Source organism: Phyllostomus hastatus, unplaced genomic scaffold (assembly GCF_019186645.2).
Source record: "Phyllostomus hastatus isolate PE091 unplaced genomic scaffold, TTU_PhHast_1.1 phas_scaffold_93, whole genome shotgun sequence".
Lineage (NCBI taxonomy): Eukaryota > Metazoa > Chordata > Mammalia > Chiroptera > Phyllostomidae > Phyllostomus > Phyllostomus hastatus.
Genome location: NW_025334042.1, coordinates 30,002,312 through 30,017,832, shown reverse-complemented (window position 1 = coordinate 30,017,832; position 15,521 = coordinate 30,002,312).

The following is a 15,521-nucleotide window of genomic DNA, read 5'->3' as shown; positions in this document are numbered from 1 at the left end:
TTCTGGGGGGGAAAAAAAAAGCTCACTTTCAGCTATAACCTCCTTCCATGGCAAGAAAGTGAGACAAGCTGAAGGGTTCTGGGCACAAACGTATCTACGTCTGATTGGGAACTTGCCTCCAAGGTAAATCTTCCCTCTCCTCTACCTATTCAAAACTGAGATAACAATGGCATTTCTCTAGCTGTATTCCAAATATGTTTTGAAGGCAAATCATCCCGTTTATTCAAAACTGCTTTGAACTATTTAGAAAAGAAGTGCTGTGTCATGTTGTTTAAAACCTTTGATTCTTCTTTAAGATTATCTGTAAAGAAAATGAGTTGCTCTAACAAGTCAGGTTTTCAAGAAGAGCTATTTCTCAAAAATTAGTGTTCAACCCATTGTCGCCGGTATTTAAAACTACCCAGTCCAGGAAACAAATATAACTCCTAAATGTTTCTATGTATGAAACGTCTCCTTACCACTTTACCATGTGCATCTTTTGTGACCAGAATTTTCATTTGCTCACAAAAATCTTCAACTCCAGGTAAAGCCACTTGCAGGGTGTGCAAAGAAAGGGAAAACAGTGGCAGAGGGATCTGAACGTTTCGTGTTAATCTTCAACCTGCTGCAGAGAAAGGGAGCTAGCCCCGCTGTAGCCAGGACCTCCTGAGAGAACATTTTAAGCACTTACCATATCATAACAAGGCAGGCCTCCTTGGCCACAGGGAGAAAAGGCACAGTGTCAATAATTACTATGGAGTGCACCGGCTAATTAAGGACTCCTGTCCTTTGACCAGAATAGAACTACCAATTTTCTCAAAAGCCGAACTTTATAAAATCAGAAGTGGTTACCAAGAAATTACACCAAGACTGTTGAAATGTAAAGGAGCTACAAAGAATTTTTGTCACGGAAAAATAGCGCTGAGACTCTGGAACACTTCTGTTGCTCCACTGGGTGCTCTTAGCATGGCGGCAGCTCTTAGCGGGCTGCACACACGCTTCTTGAATGCTTTTACACTGAGTTGATGATGGACACATCTAACACCCCAGCTGGTTTATTTCTTGCTTTTAAAAAATGACCAGGTGATATTAATTGCTAAAATTCTCTCTGATTTTTTTCTCTGACTGTATATTATGCAGTATTAGTCAAGGGAAAAAAGAGAAAAAAGAAAAATGGAAATCTTCAGCAGCTGAAACAGCTATTCATTAAAAAATGATCCCAACAATGCAAATGAAAATGCAAGCTTCCTTGGCCAAATCTTGTTGTCACCACTAATAGAAATGTCCTGGGGTAACTACTTCTTGACTGAAACTGGCAAAACATTTGAAGCTGATTAAATGAAGAAAATTTTGTTCAATATCAGTGCTACTCATTGATACCTATGGTGTACTAAGCACTGTGATAAAACTTTTATATACAGTATTTATTATCAAAGCCACAATCGTGGCATTAGATCCTATTTTTCTGAATTTCAGAGGAGGTAACTGAAACTTGGAAATAAAGCAGATTCCTCCAGTCACTTGTTTCTCAAGGAGTGGTTTGCAGATCAGCAGCATTGGCATTTTTAGGCACTAATTAGAAATGTGAGATTTTGAGCCTCACCACAGATCTAGGCATCAGAATCCGAATTTTAACAAATTCCCCAGGTGCTTTATTTCGGGAGGCCTGTTCTACCTCAAACACCTGGGAAGTGACTGAACCAAAAGCCTGACACAGGTATGTGTGTCTCTAAGCCTGTGCCTTTCCCCTGACCCCACACCAGCCCTCTAAGTACCACCTTCTTAGTGGGTCAGCTTTCCTGCTCTCCACCCTCCTACTAGAAGCTGCTTCTTGGAAAAGAGCTGAAAGTACCTGGTAAGTTTCCATCAGCTCCCAGAGGCTTTAAGCACATTGCTTTAGACAGTTAAGTGGACTTTCCATCTCTGATGGCCCTCACTTCCTGTGCTCAGACTCCCTCTCATGATTTCCTTTGGGAAAGAACGGAGTAGCTTTCATATCCCTCTTCCCGTTGCCCAGCGTCATCTGCTGAGGACCGATGAGCATCCTTATAGCACCTCCAAAAGCCCAAGATGCCTCGCCATTTTTAGACTTGGTTTTGTTCTTTTCCGTTTTGCTTTCCTCATCGTCATGGTTCAGTGGGAACTGAATCACATGCAACTGGCTGTAATTGCCTAGGAAATGTAAATAAAGAACTATAATCACTCAAACTAAATGGTGAAAAAGAGTCTCACAAGGAGAAACCATTTATTTGCATAAAAGTATTCATTTCTCTATTCTATGACCACAACCTTTTAAATCTTGCAGTAACTGTCACTGAATTTGATTAGTTGTGAAAACAGCAAAATTTGGAGAAATAAGAAGCTTAACAGGCCTAATGGTCAGTCACACAAACTGCAGCATCTGAGAGCTGTACTATAATATTATGTCTGTAATAGAATATTGAGAAGTGTTAATTCCCTGCTCTAGCCTCTTCTCTAAAAATAGAATAATTCCTTACCCAACAGAGATGTATTGAAGTATGCATGCCCACCATGAAAAAACCAAATTGAATACAAATAAGGAACTTTTCTTTCTTAAAGCAAACCTAGCAAAAGTGAAAGTGAAACTATCTTATATGGGTATTTGGTGCAAAGCAAATGAAGTCAATTAGGGAGAAAAGTCATTGATTTAAAAAGTAAGCCTACACTGTGAAGATGAAATGTTCCTATCCAATTATTTACACAGTTCTAGGGAACCATTTGATGGTAACCCACTGAATAAATCAGAATAGATTAAATGAAAGTTTATTTTTCCCTAATATGGAACAAGATATGGACTAATTATATGAGATCAAAACCTTAATGAGTTTTTGGTGAGGGCCTGTGGACACTGAACATAAAACGAGTGTATATATCTGAGTAAGACATGGGAAGTAAAATATAAGGCCCTACACTTATTAGAAATACAGTGGTCTTTAGATCATATTTTCTTTTCTAGTATGATCCCCCCAAATCCCACTACCAGACAATGGCAATAACTTCAAGGCTGGAGTTAGGACCACTTCTCCTAAGTTATGCCCATCAGCTACATGCGTGGAGCCTGAAATGCAAGGCTGGGTTCTCTGGTAGGATGCAACAAGGTCAATGATTGCAAAGAATTGGATTCTCAAAGTAAAAAAGTTTTAGGAACAACAATTTCTTTCACTATGTTTTTTATGTGAATACAGAGTGATATAGGACCCCCAAAAGGTCTAAATATGCATAGAACATTTACTTTCAATAAGTACATATTCTAATAAGTAAAGTGTTGTGATATGGTTCAATTGGCATTTTTGTTTCTTTCTTTATGGTATATAAGGATGTGTGTTACCATTCATGGCATTTTAATTTTGATGAAACCTGGTAAAAGGAGGATCTGTCTCCCAGGACTGTGCTAAGGCTAAAATAGATGATGTGAAAGGCTAAGCACAATGCCTGATATATTGAGTGTTAAACAAAGCTTAATTATTATTAGTGATTTTTCTATGGATATTATATAAATTGAAGGACTAGTTAACAAAGTTATACTCCCTTGCAATGTTATAATTGACTTATATTACTGAGCCCTCTTTCATTAATTTCACTGTTGTGGTTCTTAAAAAACCTGTCCACCAATTCTTTGATACTTCTCCCTTCAAATGTTGGCTTACTTAGTGATTGGCTTCTGTGAATGGAATGTGGCAGAAGCGACTGTCTGTGACTTGCAAGCTAAATTGAAAAAGGCATTGTGGTGCCCTCTTGAGCTGTCTCTCTCTCTCTCTTTGGATCATTTGCTCTTGGAAGCCTGCTAGCTTGTCATGAGAACGTGCTGGCAGTCCTATAGCTAGGTCCCCATGGTGAGGAGCCGGGGCTTCCTGCCAATAGCCATCAGGAAACTGATGCTTTCCACCAATAGTCATGTAAGTGAACCATTTTGGAAATGAATCCACCAATCCCAATCAAGCTTCGGATGACTGCAGTCCTGGCCACCTCATGACAGATGCTGAGTCAGACCACCCAGAGAAGCCTCTCCCAGATTCCAGTTCTCAGAAACTGCATGCTGTAATAAATGTTTGGTATTTTTAAGCAGCTAGGTTTGGGGATAATGTGTTTTACAGTGATGAATAACCAATAAAATTATTTTATTCCCTTTATATAAAAACAGGGGAAGAAAAGTATCTTGCATCATTAAATTGGCATTTATGTTCAAACAGGTTGACTGCATATTATAGAGATATCATATCCATGAAAGTAAGTGTTACTACTAAATATTTTACTCAAGAAAATATACTACACATCTTCAGAGTCTTACTTTTCCACTTTGAATGGAAGCCTAAATCTTCCTGGTTCTTTCTGGCAGGCATCATAAAATAATCTCTCTTGCATAGCTGATATTTTGGACATTTACTGTAAGATCTGGTTTTCATAAAGTAATAAATGCCATCAATCTTTTTCAAAAGTTCAAACTGTCCTTTGGAACATTCACTCAGCTCCCTTATTAATATCATGATCTTGGCTTTGAACATTTCTCAGTTTCCCACCTTTCTAACAAATACAAGGTGGCGGAGGAAGCTACAGCTGACACTCCACTCTCTCTTCTCCCCTCTCCAGCCATGGCCAGCATGAGGCTCCCCTAAGTAGGTGATTGCACCCCTGTGATTCATACCCTCAAACTATTTCAGCCAGGAAAACAGAATCGTGACAGTGATAGCAATAAAACAGTGAGAATCAGAGCACTCACTGTCACTACTTCAGAACCCTGTTACAGCTCAATCAGTAAAAATGCTTCATGCGTCACTACTGAACAAAGAGAGTGGCAGGTGGATTTGTCACTCACATTTGTTGCTTCTCCTCTGCACTGATTATCACCTTACTGGGATCAAGTTAAAGGTCAGATCTTCAGACAAAATCTTGAAATCAAATCAGCACTCAAGTGGCAAAAACTGCAATGCACAGTGGTGGCTTCCTGGAATGTGAATGAGAGTTTGAGACCTAAGTTAACTGTACATTGAGAACAGGAAATATATGTATTAATGTATTTCATAAATGGCACCCAATGTTATAAGCTGCTTAGTGATCTACCTTAAGGACATAACTCTGAATTCTGATCCAGTGCTCTTCCTACATCATAGCTATATCACATAGTTTTGACATGCCTATTTTATTGATTTTGGTTTGTTTCTTTTATTGTATTAAAAGAACAATAGACTCACATGGAAAATAATTCAAAAATAAATATATGATTCCATTTATATAAAATTTTAAAATAAAACCAATATGTATGTTAATGTTTCCTATGCAATGAATCTATAAAAATATGGATGGGGAAAATTCATACCAACCTTGAGAAGCTAGTAGCTTTGGAAACTGGGATCAAAAGAGAGTTAATGCTCTGGCTGGTGTGGCTCAGTGGATTGAGTGCCAGTCTGCAAACCAAAGGGTCCTCAGTTCAATTCCAAGTCAGGGTACATGCCTGAGTTGTGGGCCAGGTCCCCAGTGGAGGGCATGCAAGAGGCAACCACACATTGATATTTCTCTCCCTTTCTCTCTCCCTCCCTTCTCTTCTAAATAAATAAATAATCTTTTTTTAAAAGGGGGATTAAGAAAGAGCTTCAATTGCTTCATCAATATGATATTATTAAGGGAAAAAAGAAAAACTGAAGCAAATATAGCCCCCAAAACCCTTTTTACATTTGGAGAGTTCATTTTCTTTATAACATGCTTTATACACTTGTATATACAGGATCCAGCACAAATAATACCCCTTTTCAATACAAAATCTTTTATTACAAAATCATAAGCATGTAATTCTGTAACAATATCACACTCAAGTATACCATATGACATTTTAGGTGAAATGTTCAAATTGCTGTCCATTTCATGCAAGACATTCACATACCCTACCAACCACACTCAAATAGGTGTTACTTTTACTGGACCCTCTATTTTAAATATTTCTTGATTAAAACAAAACAAATGTTAAATTGTATACCATAGAAGAAGTTGTCCCTCCTACTCCAGACCTTACTTGTCCTCCTCTAATCTCTAATTAAGTTTCCTATATTTTTTTCAGAAATTTTCCTTGTATATATAATTCCCTTGAAAGCATGCAAATGAAGTCATAATATATTCAGTTCTTCTTTTCGCTTTTTTCATTTAAATAACACATCTTGCAGACTTCTCCATTTGTGACCTCATCTTTATAATGGCTTCAAAATGTGCAATTGAATTGGCGTATTTCCATTTAATCTGTCTATTTTATCTGAAGTCTTGCTACTCAAAGTACGGTTTGTGACAAGCAACATTAGGAGCACCAGGGAGTTGGTTAGAAATGCAGAACCTGCATTTTAATACATCTCCAGCTGATTCCTATGAAAAGTGAAGTTTGAGGTCTGATGTAAATAGCAATGGGACATGCCCAGTGACCTCTCTTGAAGTAATCCAGGATATTTATACAATATACATATTTATTAAAAAGTTAAAAATTTGCTCTTAAAGTAAATGTTCTTTATGTAATATGACTAAAATACAGTCTCGGTATATAAGAACTCAAGTATAAGAAGCTTTTTGCATGGCTACAGACTGAACACCATAAACATGAATAGAGAATGATTAAGAGATAATTACTAAAGTTTCTTCACAGTTACCTTCTCCTGAGTCTATTTGTTGGCTTGCCAGTGTTAGAAAAGTAATAAAGAACAGCTCAGCTCCATGAAGCTTTGAAATATTACCATAGAAACAAAGAAAACCAGCAAAACTAGACTTGAAAAGTATCTCAAAAATAAGAAAACAAAAAGTTCATAATGTGGGTAAAACAAAGGAAATGGAAATCTAGAGCAGTTTTCCTTCTTGTCCTAATCCTAGTGTACTTTTCAAACTTGATTCTCCAGGATGGGAAAAAAAAAACTTTTCATACAAATGTGTTCATTTGGCAATTACTTTATTTGTAGCTTCCTAGATTCTAGGGCCTAGGGGGTGCAGCTGCTATAAGACTGAAGAGGCTAGAAGCTGAAGGAGAGTAAATAGGAATTGTGCCATTGCTGTCCAGCCCTGGTGCAGGAATAACACCATTGTCATCTCCCCTAACTATCGTTGTCCTAGGCTGGTACTTGGTACTCTGCTCTTTTCACCCTAGATGCTGTCTCTAGAAAATCTCACCTCTATTGATGGCTTTCAGCCGGTCACTCTAAAATCTCCCACATAAGGCATACGCCAGAGCTTTAAACCCTTGTTTCCAATGACCTACCAAAAATCTACACCTGGATGAGCCAAACACAGTGGTTCTCCTCTTTAGGGTGTCTCGGAATCATCTGGAGGGCTTGTTAAAACTCCCGTTTCCAGGCTCATCCCCAAAGATTCTGATTTGATAGGTCTACTCTAGGACCTGAGAATCTGTTTCTAAAAAGATCCTAGGTGATGCCGACACCGCCGGTCCAGGGTCCATACTTTAAGAATCACTGCCCTAACAAAACATATTCAAAATTAAACTCATTTTCTTTTCCCAAATGCTTCTTAACCAACCATCATTTCTGTTCTGTTTTTTATTCAAGATCATAGCATTGCTGTTAACTTAATCATTCCAAATTCCTGAAGCTTGACCTACCCCTTCCCTCACCCCGCTACCTCACATCAATGTAGATGCAATTTCTGTGTTTAAAAAGGGTAAATGACTTACTACAACATACACAAACATACAGACCTGACTACACCAAAAACTTCACCAAGAGGGTGAAAAGATCTCTGTGCTATAAACTATAAAACATTGATGAAAGAAATTGAAAAAGACAAAATTACATCAAAATGTATCCTGTGTTCATGGATCAGAAGACTTAACATTGTTACAGATGTCCATATTACCCAAAGCCATTTATAGATTCAATGCAATCCCTATTAAAATTGAAAAGGAATTTTTCACAGAAGTAGAAAATAAATCCTAAAATTCATATGGAATCAATTAGACATTTTGAGAGCAGGTACTGTGGCCTCTAAACCTTATTCTTCACAGCAAGTACTCAACACAGTGTTGAATACCACTTTCTCTACACATTTGATGAAAACGTAAGATGTAACTGATATTAATAGGGCAACTTCCATAAGGACAAAGCTATGGACAATGCATTTGAAACCCAGCTCCTCCCTGGATCATTTTGGAGAGTGGGGAATCACAAACACAAAGGAGAAAGCCACCAAAGTTTTAAATTTAGAAGGGAATTGTATCAAATAAAACATCACTGTCATTTGCTCCCAAACAACCTATCAGTGCATGAGCAATAAACGGCAACATAAACATGTCTCAAGCTCCTTTTCACTAAAAGAATTCCTGGCTGGTGTGGCTCAGTGGATTGAATGCTGGCCTGGGAACTAAAGGGTTGCTGGTTCAATTCCCAGTTGGGGCACATGTATGGGTTGCAGCCCAGGTCCCCAGTAGGGGTTGTATGTGAGAGGCAACCACACATTGATGTCTCTCTCCCTCTCTTTCTCCTTCCCTTCCCCTCTCTCTAAAAATAAATAAATAAAATCTTTAAAAAATATGTCCACAAAAAAATTTAAAAAAAAAGAAGCTGGGCAGCACCTGGTGGCTAAAATAACACATGTGCCCACTTAGGACATTCTCCAAAAGGTCAGACATCCGCTGAGGCCACAGAGGAAGTTGTTTCAATACTGAAAGTCAGGAGGCTTGAATCCTAGACTTGGTTCAACTGTTTACTAGACAAGGTGTCTTAGTGTTTCAAGGGCTTGGTACTTACATCTGTAAACCTGGATGGCTGAAAGAGATGGTCTGGGAAGGGAACTCTCTAAGGCCACTCCCCTATGACCCTCAGACTCTCTCTAGCACGCGCAGTGGAGCGGTTCAGAGGCTTCTATGTGCATTCTGCACTGGTCACCCAACTCAGACATGCAGTTTTCAAATGTGAAGCAAGAGTGCTTTTTCTCATTCTCTCTTTTGTTCTATAAAAGAAATCATCTTGGACTTTAAAACTATGTAGAGAAAAAAATAATCAAAAATAATACATTATAATTTATAGCTGCATCGTGGCAGACTCATTTTATAGCTCTATTTTAAACCCATGTTTCTACAGACATATTGAATTGTTCTGGAAAAGACTTTAGTTTTTCAATAAAAAAGTTTCTGCTATAAACAAAGGGTTTTTTTTTTCTTTCTTTCTTGGAACTATAGGTGTTGCGTCAGTGCTGGCTGCCATGGAGACCAAAGGACAAAAATATCACATCAAATCTAAATCAACAACTGATAATCCCTGTTGGGAAGAATATTTTCCTTTTCTCTATAAAAAAATGATTTTATAGGTTCAGCAGCAGAGAAAGGCAGGCAAGGCTCATAAAAGTGATGCAAACAGTCCCCCTGAGAGTCATCGAGTATGAACGCGCAGGGTTAAGGCTGTCTTTCCAGTGCTCTGCAATAGCCCAGCAGAATAAGGGGTGGCGATTGCAGAAGGAAGCCGCATCACTGGGGAAAGTGGGCGGGCGTCCTCTGGTACCACACTGACCTCACGGCAGAAATAATTGGTCCTGTGGAGTTTACAAGAATGAAGGAGGTGGAAATTCAATTCTAAAAGCAATGTACTCGGTGTTCTAGGTGCCGTGCCGTCCAGGTCTTCTCCAGAACCCCGCCCTCACCGCCAGTTTAGCTCCTCAGCTTCTATTCAGCCCAAAGGGGAATGATGTTCTGGGTTTTCTCTCCCCTCCAGATATCTCGGTAGAACAAATGGCTTCAGTTGAAGATGTCACCAGCTTCCCTATCTCACCCAAGAGGACAAGAGGGAAGAAAAGGTGTGAACTCGTGTGCATCCTCACCAGAGATAGTATCACACTTTCCTATACTCATTGGCTTTCAACCTCAAAATGAAATTCCCACATCTTGCATCTCAATTATTTGTCTGTTATTACTTAGTACTCCTTAAATGAATATCTGATAATATTCACATGCTTATTAATACATATCTATTGAATATCTACAATATACAAGGCATTCTGATCTTACCTTTGTAGAGGGAAGGATTAAATAAATTTATTCTTCCCCAAAGAGTGTACCACAATTAGAGATTTGTCATGTCCAAACAAAGTTATAGTGTCCCATTTTAAAATACTACTCTTTCTGTTAATATTAGTGATGTCTTTATTATGGTAACTTTTAGATGTTATATTTAGTAATATGGGATAAAATATCCACATAAATGCCTCATATATACAATAAAATATTAACAAACCCATATTAAGTAGCTACCATATATTAGCTACCATATTTTTAATAATGTAGGATATTAGCTATCATGTACTTTATTAGCTAACAAATATTTATTTAATGTATATATTCTTTCTATAAGGTATTGATATAGAGAAGATTGTATATTAAAGGAAGCTGTTGTTTTATTGAGATAAAAACAATAAAAGAAAATAGAAATTCAGTTAAAAATAGATTTCTACCCATACAACAGTTATGGAATGTCACTGAGAGGTTGGTGTTGGGGAAAGGGGTACTCATGTAATCTCCATTTCAAGAAGTCCCTATGGGAAAATCATTCAGTCACTCGCCCTAGTTGATAATGGTACAACCTTCCATATGAAGGCTTACTTCCACATCTAGATTTGGTACAGGCCATTACTGAAATCTGGCCATGGTTGTCAGGAATGGTTATAACACAGACCCTGCCAATCTTTGAAGCAAATCCAAGCTATATTGCACCATTTTGTACTGTTTGCAAACTAAGTAGAGATAAAATAAATAAAGGAGCTAAACTTAAATCTCTCAGTTACATAAATAGCACATAGCTTTACATAGAATATCAATTTGCTTGTCGCATCCCAGCCTGTGAAAATGCTCACATTCTCGGTCTGATGCAGCTTCTGTCTGCTCTTCAGGAACTCCCTAAACTTTCCTTTTCTCAATCAGATTTTTGTAGATAATTGTTAATTTTATGTGCCCACTTGGCTGGGCCGTAGTGCCCAGATATTTGGCCAAATATTATTCTGGATGTTTCCGTGAGGGTATTTTGAGGTGTTTTTGCTTCCGGGAACTTCAGAGAAAGAGACCCACAGATCTGCAGAGGTGGCCCACATCTTCTTCTGACCTGTGTACGCACGAGAAGAAACTACCCAAAGCCAGGAAAGGAATCGTGGAAAAGGAGTAGACAGCACATTTCTTGGAGCCCACACAGGATCAGATGCTGGGTATAATCCTAAAAACCATGTAGCTTTAGTAATGGGGCTAAACTGCACCTGGAGTAAAGGCTTCCCTGGATTTACCCTAACAAAGCTTAAAAGAATCTGATTCTAATTAACTTAAACTGAGGCCAGAAAAAAAATTCCAATGTTATATCGAAGAAAATATGACAAAATACAGCAATCAATACTTTAAAACTCACCATATCCAACAATTGATTTAAAATGATTATAAGACAGGAAAATATGGGCCATAAATGGAGGACTCAATTAATAGAAATATATCTCAAAATCATAGCAATTATGAAATTATCAAAGGATGTTAAAAGGACATTCATGAAAACATGAATATGATCCATGTTTTCAAAAAGGTAAAGGAAAACATAAGTGTAATAAGAAGAGAAATGAAAGCCACACAATGGACCCAAAGTTCATTTCTAGATATGGGGAAATATCTGAAATGAAAAATACACTGGAAGGATTAACAGCACAGTAGGCAGTGCAGCTGAAAAAATTAGGAAACTTGAAGTATATCAGTAGGAACTGTCCAAAATAAAGCAGAGAGAAAAAATTGAAAAAAAAAAAAAGGAGGTTCAACGAACTATCAGATGTATCAGCGGTCAAATATAAAAGTAATCAAAATCCCAGAAAGAGTGAAGAAACAGAAAAATATTTGAAGAAGAATCCTGGGGTATTTCCAAATTTGATGAAAATTAGAAGCCTGCAAAAGCCTCAAAACAACCCAAATAGAACATGTCAAAGAAAACCACATCAAGTCACAGAATTTGTTGAAAAGTAATGTTAAAGAAAAAAAAACCTGAATAACTACTACAGAATGAAAAAAGGAATGAGAGGAATAAAAATAAGAATAATAGTACATGTCTGGTCAGAATACAAGAGGGCATCCAAAAAATGGAAGGTGTGCCCCTTGTAGTACAGGCTTCTGCTGCTAGGTGCATGTCCTAGGAACCCATCCATATCAGCGTACCAGCTGGCACTGTTGTGAGAAGCTGCGTGAGGCTCCAGTGAACTTTTTTTGAAGACTCTTTCAATGTGTTTGCCCATTTCATAATGAGTGATTTATGAGCACACTTGCCCACACTGCTCTGAGTGTTCAGCAGTTTTTGACCAAAAAAATGTCCATTTTGGAAATCTTGTAAAAGTAAGAAACATTAAGACCTCAAGATTCTTGTGTCCTCTTGTTCTACTCAGCAAGTCTCCAGTTACTGCCCTAATTTACCAGCTTGATTCACAAGCAAGATCTGCATGACTGATCTCTAGTCCCTCACCTGTCTTCCTGATCCAGCTCAATGTAGTACTATAACAACCTCCACCCTTTCCTCTTCATTAAGTTTGCTAGTAGCATCTTGCTGGCTAAATAACAACTGTCTTACTTGACATGTCTGTTCGTTTGAGATTATTAGTCACTCTTTCCTTGAAATTGAATTTTCTTTGATATGGTTTCTGTTTTGCTGGTCTGGTAAGCCTATGATCACTCATTTGAAAAATAATTATTGGGACTGTAGCTGATGTGGCTCAGTGGACTGAGTGCCAGCATGCAAACCAAAAGGTCGCCGATTTGATTCCCAGTCAGGGCACATGCTTGGGTTGCGGGCCCAGTTTCCAGTTGGTTGGGTCATGCAAGAGGAAACCAATTAATGTTCCTCTCTGACATCAGTGTTTTTCTCCCTCTCTTTCTCCCTCCCTTGCCTTCTCTCTAAAAATAAATAAATAAACTATTTTTAAAAAGAAAAAGAAGAATAATTATTGGGGGCCCATTATGTGCCAGGCACTCTTTTAGGCTCTGTGGACACAATAGTTAAATGAAACAATCAGTCCTTAATATCATGGAATTTACATTAAAGGGGACACAGAAAAATAAGTAAAGTATTTTATAGACTAGAAAATGATAACTGCTAAGAAGAAGAAAAGTAAAGCAGGGAAGGTGAAATAGGAAGTGTCAACTGTTTAGGGTTGCAGTTTTAGAGAAAGAGCCAGAAAAAGGTGGGATTGCATATTAACTAAAAACCTGAAGAAAATAAGGGGGGAAACCATGTGAATTTCTGGAGAAAGATCAATCCAGGTAGAGGAACAGTGATTTCAAAGGCCATGAGGCAGGAACATGCAGGACATAGTATAAGAACCCCAATAGGACTAATGTATCTAGTGCCAAGTGAACGTGGGAAAGGGGGAAAGTAGGAATGGAACAAAGATAAGCCATTGGAGACGGAATGCACAGGGCCTTGTAACAGCCGTTGGAAGAAGCTTGGCTTTTACTCTGTGAGGTGAGGTAACAACCCACTGAGTGGTTTTAACAGAGAAGTGACAATAAGAAGACTTGTGTTTTAACGGGATACCTCTGACTGCTCTATGAGAGTAGGATGAAGAAGGAATTCACGGATTGAAGCAAGAATGCCAGTAGGGGGCCACCACAACACTCCAGATGAGGAATGTTAGTGGTTCTGATCAAGGACCACTTTGTAGCAGCAAGGTAATAAGTAGATCCTGGATGTTTTTTAGTAGAGCTGACAGGACTTACTCCTCTTTGGCCTAAGCAACTGGAAGAATGAACGGACTTGCCCCTTGCTGAGACAGGGAAGACTGCAGGTGAAGTAGGGTTAAATGAAAGAGGATGGCAGAGTGTCAAAAACTTGCTTTCAGATAGGTGATATATAAAATGCATGGATACACATAATACGCAGTTGGGTATATGAATTTGAAAAAAGGCAGCAGTCCGAGCTACAGATATACATTGGAGGATCAGAAGATGCTATTTCAGGCTATGAAACTGGATGATCACAAAGGGAGTGAAGAACCATAGAATGGGGAAGAGCTCCAGGGACTGAGCCCCCAGTCCCTCCAACGTTCAGAGTTCTGCTCCTTCTTCCACTAGTCCAGTCCACAGGGGAGACCCTCAGGCTCTGTTTCCATTCTCCTCTCATTCACCACCAAGGTTTCAGTTGCTCTGGACAAAGTAAGTTGCTTTTCTTCTACCTCAGCTTCTTCCTTGCTACAACCTTGGAGTGACAAATGTGCCTTCTACTACTCTTCCATTCCACCTTTGGTCTTCATATGAACCACATTTCCTCTACAGCACTTATCGCAGTGTGTATTTATTGTATTCACATGCCTTATTCTCTACTGGCTGCTGGCTTCACGCTACTGAAACCTTCCTGAGTGCACTGTTGTTAACCATTGGTGCCTACAGCACCCAGCACAAGGCCTGCCATGCTAAAGCTGTAGCGAAGGAAAAATAATTTTCCTACCACCCTTCAAAGTTCTTCTAGCTGGTCTAATAATCAAATTGACATGAGACAGATGAACAGGAGAAAGTAACCTAGTTTATTTCATATATATGTTCAGCGTTTCATAAGATTATGAGACACAAAGACAAAAGGGGCACTTATGTTTATATGTCATTCTGGACTAAGATGAAGAGGCAGGGGCCTGGGACATCAAAGGGAAAATAGAAAATTCACAGGTAGATGAGAAAAAGCAACCATCTGGTAAACAAATTTTTGCCTAGCCCCCCAGGAACAATGGGATGCAGAGGGAAGTGCAACCACAGACTTTGCTAGATTACTCCCCGTTTGCCACACTTAGTTCATATTATGCTAAACTGGTCTTCCTTCCTGGAGCCGGTTTTGTTTCTTGGGGTTTTTTTTTTAATCTGAATTCTTTTAGGCAGGAAGAGGGAGGTAAAAGACTCTGCTTGAGTCTTTTATTTCTTAAAAACAACCAGCTTAAAATAATCAATATCCCAAAAAGGCATATTTTGGTGTGGCAAACTCTACATCCCCTCAGGAAAAATACTTACATTTGTTGAAAGAAGGCACAGGAGCCACTCACTGACGACTCCCTAGTGTGTGGTGACGGTCTGATCTCTTCCTGAGCTTTGGAATTAAACTGGCCATGAGGTTTTCATTTAGATGTCCCACAGATACCTTAAACTCAATATATGCAAGAACTCTTGATATTTCTTTGTAAACCAGTGTTAGCCCCTCATTTCCTATTTCAGTGACTGGGAGGATCATTTACTTAGCCATTCACAGTGGAGATCTGTAGGTCACCTTGAACTCCTTTTTCTATAGTCCCTATATCTCATTGGTCACCAAATCTTGCCATTCTTCTAAATGTCCCTCAGCTTTACTCCTGCTACCTTTGCATTAAGTTCAGCTCCTCAATTGTTATTTCGAGAGCCTCATAATTATTCTTCTTGATTCTATCCTAGTTTCCTTCCATTTATTCTGCTCATCGTTTCTAGAATAATCCTTCAAAAAACAAAATTGATCCCATCAGCCACCCTATTAAGATCTCACAGGGCCGCTTCCACTTCCCACAGGGATCAGAAACCAAAGACCAGTCTG